Raw genomic sequence first — 6848 nt, 5'->3', positions numbered from 1 at the left:
AAATGACCATTGAGAGGACTGAGCAAACCATAATGTAATCTACAGTTATTATCAGTAGTTATTCCATTCCATCCCATTCCAGTCCACGCCAATCAGTCTCCCAGCAGGCTAATTAGTTGCACCCTATTGCAAGCTTGCTGTACACAAAGGCAGAACGTTACTAAGTTATCAGGTAGCTGGCAGTTGCTGGGACTTAATGCTAGTATTTAATTCCCGTGGGAAGCCACCGATGTTTTTGCTTTATAGAACCTGTAGCTCTATGCTGTAGTGACTTGCATAGGCAGGAACAGAGCATTTTGGGGAATGGTGAAAACTTGTCTTGTTTCTCTATCCTCTATCCAAATATCCAGCCTAGCTTTAAGAAGTCTGATCTCCTAGACTCACTGCTCTGATGGGATCAGGAAGAGTGACTAATAACTATGTGGCTTATTTTTTAATGGAAACTATAACTTCCTGAATATATTCCTAGAGTATATATGCACACCCCTCGGAACACACGCATGCACTATGAGCATCAGTGTTAGGATCAACATCTACTTGTATGGAGATGGGCTCAGGGTCCAGGCCAGTGCATCCAGGTTCATTTCCCATGACAGCCTGAGGCTGCACAGGGGAAGCTGGGAAACCAGGCTCACCAAGCACCTGCAGATTCCCTCCGAAGTCATCTTTGGGATGCGAGCTCTCTGACCATCAACTGTCGAAGGGATAGTGAGCGAGCCTCAAGTTCCAAGAGTGAAGAAAATAGCAGAAAAATTTCGGGCTGTTAAAGAAAGTGGAAGTGACTGGTGTGTGCTGAGGGACAGCAATGGCTCACAAGGAGGCTCTCATTCCATCTTTAATTTGCATATGGTGAAGATTGATTTTCCACGGCTAATCCAAATTTATGACACATCAGGTGATATTTAAAGGACTCAATGGAGCATTTAATAGCCAAACATTTTTCCTGATTAGTGCCCACTTGACCTGGTGACCCAGGGATGAATGCTGATCACCCTCTCCCCCTCCTTCCTTCCAAGTGGCGATGAGGAGAATACTGCTCAGAGGCAGCAGCAAACAGAGCCCGGCTGAAGTCAGCGCCCTGCCATTCAGACCCCTGGTGTTCTGAGAGTGCTCCGGGAGGCGGGTGGGTATAGAAGCGAATCCACAGGCTGATATGTCTCCTTTTCAAAAATCACACTTTTCAATGCTTTATAGCTTTCACACCCAAGCTCAATGCAGAATCCACATATAGAGTGTCTGTTAGTTGCCACCATCTTCCCTACGCATGATCTTTTTTTTTTTTTTTTGACAGGCAGAGTGGACAGTGAGAGAGAGAGACAGAGAGAAAGGTCTTCCTTTTGCCGTTGATTCACCCTCCAATGGCTGCCGCGGCCGGCGCGCTGCAGCCGGCACACCACGCTGATCCGAAGCCAGGAGCCAGGTGCTTCTCCTGGTCTCCCATGGGGTGCAGGGCCCAAGCACTTGGGCCATCCTCCACTGCACTCCCAGGCCACAGCAGAGAGCTGGCCTGGAAGAGGGGCAACCGGGACAGACTCCGGCGCCCCGACCGGGACTAGAACCCGGTGTGCCGGCGCCGCAAGGTGGAGGATTAGCCTAGTGAGCCACGGCGCTGGCCCCCTACGCGTAATCTTGATAGAGATTCCTAATTCCAATTGGCGGAAAAGAAACCCGAGTCTCAGAGAATGTTAGTAATTTGCCCAATCACCTAGTTAGTAAGTGGCTGGGGCCTGGTTGAAATTCAGTTCATGGTGACCCCAAAACATAGACTGTTTCCAGCCTAACACAGTTCGAAGACTGAAGGGCCTCTGCCTGAAGTGGTATTTGGATCTCAGCTGAGACTGTCAGGAGTCTGGGCCAAGGCACAGGGCAGGGAGTGTGCAGAGCGAGGTCAGAGGTCTCTGCATAAACCTGGAGTCGGGTATCAGAGAAGTCTGCTCATGGCCTTTCGTTCTTCATTCTGCTCATCCAGGGAGCACGGAAGAGAATTCCTTGGGTGAAGAAGCTGTGTCCACCACCCAGCGTGAACACCTCTACTGTGTCATCAGCACACGCAGGCTACCAACAAAGGGGCTTCTCCAGGAATTCACTCACCCAACCTGTACTTTCTCGTGAGTGAGGGGGATTTCTTCTACCAAGATGAACTTATTTGTTCCCAAGAAACTCACCTAGCCTAGCCCAGGTTGAAGTTTTCAGGAGTGTGTCATTTGTTTCTTGATGCTGTACCAACCACAACATTTGATAGATTCATACAATAGCCGTGTTCTTCTTCATAATGGGCCAGCAATTCGGGCTGAAACCAGCTGGCAGTTCTTCTGTTAGTCTTCCAGGGACGCTCAGTGTCACTGCTGCCATCTGGCAGCCCCACCGTGGTGGATGCTCTATCACAGCTCACTCACGAGTGTGGCTGTGGGTCGTGGCTCTGTCCTAGGCCTCGCTCCCTGCGGCCTTTCTCATCATCAAGCCACACCGGCCTGGGCCACGTCTTCTCAGGGTTCCTGGAGGATGAGGACAGAAGCCGCTCAGCCACTTGAGATCCAGACTTGGCAGTGCAGCCTCATCACTTCTACTGTGGCTCGTCATTCACAGAATTCACACAGCACTCGGATTCCAGGGGGTGGAGGAAAAGTCTCCACTCCTTCATGAGGTGAGCAAGGCTTTTTGCAGTCTTTTACAAAGAGAAAAATAATCCCACCTGGACAAAGTAGATGCTGGATTCCAGTGTTTTCCGACTTTGACATATGGGCCAATCACCAGAGGAGCTTATCAGCGTGCAGGTTCTGACACAGTGGGACTAGTGCAGGGCCTGAGAGTCTGAATTTCCAACAAGCTCTCAGGCAATGCTGACGCGACCGATTCTCAGGGCTGCAGCTGGAGTAGCAAGGTCCGAATTGGCGTGGGGATGTGTCCACTCCGCTTTTCCTGCTAAAATGAACTCCTGCTGGCCTGGCTGATAATGTGCTGGCAGACGGACCTAAGCTGTGCCTTTATTTTGGGAGATGCAGCCAGTGAACTCAGTTAACAGAGTGTGTCCATTACAAGTCTACATAAAACCCCTGGTAGCCTGAGACCCATCACCCATATGCAGGACGCACCCGACTCTCTTGGTAGCTCTGTGTCTGTCTTTTCTAGGACGGCTTTGTGATCATTACATCTCAGTATTAAAATGTTCATTTCAGCTTTTAAAAATAGCATCCATCTCTTTGATAGGATGCTGAAAGATTTTAAATCGTGTCACATTTCAACGTTATTAGAACAGATTGCTTAGACGAGATGGGTGGTTCTCTGAGTGGAGACCGGGTCAAGTCCATTTGACGGTTTGCAATCACGGTTCTTTCACAGAACTCCTCCCCCACTGCGGGCTGTGCATGCCGTCAACCCAGGCAGGGCCTGCTGGGGTAACAGAAACTCAGGGTAAAGTCTGGGAATCTAGACATTAGGAACCCAGAGGAGATTTCTTTTTCTCCCGTGAATGAGTGATGCAGTCTGTAACATAGTAAGAGTGAATGTTCTGTGTGTGCCTGTTTTCTGGCTGTTGTGAAAGTAACCGGATATTTATAAACAAGAGTGGTCATCACACTTGCTCTTTTGTTTCTGTCCTGACAGATGCTGATCAGCTGGGGAAATGTAGGAGGATCTTCTTTGGGTAATATAGTGCTACAGATGAAAAAAAAAAAAAAACCGATAATAAGAAACACTGACGTAGAGGAAGGGCCTCCAACTTGCTTATATTTCTCTTTGGGTGGAAACAAATGAAAACCAGGCATCAGGTCAACGCCAAGAGAGAGCTGTTTGCTTTTGAAGGCTGCTCAGACTCCTTTCAAAAATGAAAGGTTGGAAATACAATATAGTTAGATAAGGAGGAGAAAAAGTTGTTGTTATAAATTAATAGAATGCTAGTATTCAATGAACTTGAAGAGATCAATTGTCTCAAGCCTCTTATTTTACAGGTAGGAAGCTGGGAGCCCAGAGAGGTCACATGGCCCCTGGGAAGCTGCAGAGCTCTTCCTGGGTGTCCTAGTTCACTCTAGAGACTCAGCAAAAAATGACGGTGATTTTACGTTCTGAGGCAGTTGTGCTATTTGCCTTGCCTCTAAGGTTTCTTGCACATTCATCGGGAACTTCTGTTCCCATCGTGAGATTTTCCAGATGATTTGCTCAAAATCATGAGCCTGATAAAATCCCTGTTTTCCTCTTATGGCCCTTTCCATTCTTCCCTAGAAAGTCCTCACTTCACACTACAACATTTTTATTAAAGTCACTGACAAATGAGGGAGAGAAATAAAGCCTTCCTGAGGGTCGCTTTCCACCATCTCCCCGCGCTCTGTGCTGTACTTTATTAAAGGCAGAACAATAGGAGCCTGAAACTGTACTTTCCGGAATTAGACAGTGAGGTAGCCTCCTTGCAAGGGACCAGGAGAGTTCGCAGAGGAGGAAAGGGGAGCAGCTGCACGTGTGCTGCTGGCCACTTCACATACGCGAGCTGGTTTCATCCCCATAACAACTTGCCTCTGTTTTACTGAAGAGAAAAGGGGAAGCTCAGAGAAGTCGAATAAAAAAAAAAAAAACCCAGTTAAGAAATGAGCAAAGACTCAACAGACAGTTCCCAAAAGAAGAAACACAAATGACCAGCAAATATATATTTTTTTAGCTTTTATTTAATGAATATAAATTTCTAAAGTACAGCTTATGGATTACAATATCTTCCCCCCACCCCAGAACTTCCGTCCCACCAACAACCCTTCCCTTTCCCGCTCCCTCTCCTCTTCCATTCACATCCAGATTCATTTTCAATTTTCTTTATATACAGAAGATCAGTTTAGCATATATTAAGTAAAGATTTCAACAGTTTGCACCCACACAGAAACATAAAGTGAAAAATACTGTTTCAGTACTAGTTATAGCATTAAATCACAATGTACAGCACATTAAGGACAGAGATCCTACATGAGGAGTAAGTGCACAGTGACTCCTGTTGTTGACTTAACAAATTGACACTCTTGTTTATGGCGTTAGTAATCACGCTAGGCTCTTGTCATGAGCTGCCAAGGCTATGGAAGCCTTTTGAGTTCACTGACTCTGATCATATTTAGACAAGGTCGTAGTCAGAGTGGAAGTTCTCCTCCCTTCAGAGAAAGGTACCTCCTTCTTTGATGACCTGTTCTTTCCACTGGGATCTCACTCGTGGAGAGATCTTTCATTTAGGTTTGGTTTGGGTTTTTTTTTTTTTTTTTTTTTTTTTTTGCCAGAGTGTCTTGGCTTTCCATGCCTAAAATACTCTCATGGGCTTTTCAGCCGGATCCGCATGCCTTAAGGGCTGATTCTGAGGCCAGAGTGCTGTTTAGGATATCTGCCATTCTATGAGTCTGCTGTGTATCTCACTTCCCATGTTGGATCGTTCTCTCCCTTTTTTATTCTTTCAGCTAGTATTAGCAGACACTAGTCTTGTTTATGTGATCCCTTTGACTCTTAGTCCTATCATTATGATCAATTGTGGACAGAAATTGATCACTGCAACTAGTGAGATGGCATTGGTACATGCCACCTTGATGGGATTGAATTGGAATCCCCTGGTATGTTTCTAACTCTACCGTTTGGGGTAAGTCAGCTTGAGCATGTCCCGAATTGCACATCTCTTCCCTCTCTTATTCCCACTGTTATATGTAACAGGGATCACTTTTCAGTTAAGTTTCAACACTTAAGAATAACTGTGTATTGATTACAATATTCAACCAAAAGTATTAAAAAAATAATAAGAGGGATAACATGAAGTTGTTCATCAACAGTCAGGGCAAGGGCTGATCAAGTCACCGTTTCTCATAGTGTTCATTTCACTTTAACAGGTTTCCTTTTTGGTGCTCCGTTAGTTGTCACCGATCAGGGAGAACATATGATATTTGTTCCTTTGGGACTGGCTTATTTCACTCAGCATAATGTTTTCCAAATTCCTAACAGGGATCACTTTTCAGTTAAAATTTAAACACCTAAGAATAATTGTGTGTTAATTACAGAGTTCAACCAATAGTATTAAGTAGAACAAAAAAATACTAAAATGGATAAAGTATTACATTGTACATCAACAGTCAGGACAAGAGCTGATCAAGTCACTGTTTCTCATAGTGTCCATTTCACTTCAACAAGTTTCCCCTTTGGTGCTCAGTTAGTTGTCGCCGATCAGGGAGAACATATGATATTTGTCCCTTTGGGACTGGCTTAATTCACTCAGCATGATGTTTTCCAGATTCCTCCATCTTGTTGCAAATGACCGAGTTTCATTGTTTTTGACTGCTGTATAGTATTCTGTAGAGTACATGTCCCATAATTTCTTTATCCAATCTACTGTTGATGGGCATTTGGGTTGGTTCCAGGTCTTAGCTATTGTGAATTGAGCTGCAATAAACATTAAGGTGCAGACCTCTTTTTTGTTTGCCAATTTCATTTCCTTTGTGTAAATTCCAAGGAGTGGGATGGCTGGGTTGTATGGTAGGGTTATATTCAGGTTTCTGAGGAATCTCCAGACTGACTTCCATAGTGGCTTAACCAGTTTGCATTCCCACCAACAGTGGGTTAGTGTCCCTTTTTCCCCACATCCTCTCCAGCATCTATTGTTGGTAGATTTCTGAATGTGAGCCATTCTAACCGGGGTGAGGTGAAACTTCATTGTGGTTTTGATTTGCATTTCCCTGATTGTTAGAGATCTTGAACATTTTTTCATGTGTCTGTTGGCCATTTGGATTTCCTCTTGAAAAATGTCTATTGAGGTCCTTGGCCCATCTCTTAAGTGGGTTGTTTGTTTTGTTGTTGTGGAGTTTCTTGATTTCTTTGTAGATTCTGGTTATCTAAAATTAAGA

Source organism: Oryctolagus cuniculus, chromosome 10, assembly GCF_964237555.1.
Source record: "Oryctolagus cuniculus chromosome 10, mOryCun1.1, whole genome shotgun sequence".
NCBI classification, from domain to species: Eukaryota; Metazoa; Chordata; class Mammalia; order Lagomorpha; family Leporidae; genus Oryctolagus; species Oryctolagus cuniculus.
The sequence above is the reverse complement of the archived record's forward strand: the minus strand, read 5'-3'. Positions refer to the sequence as shown.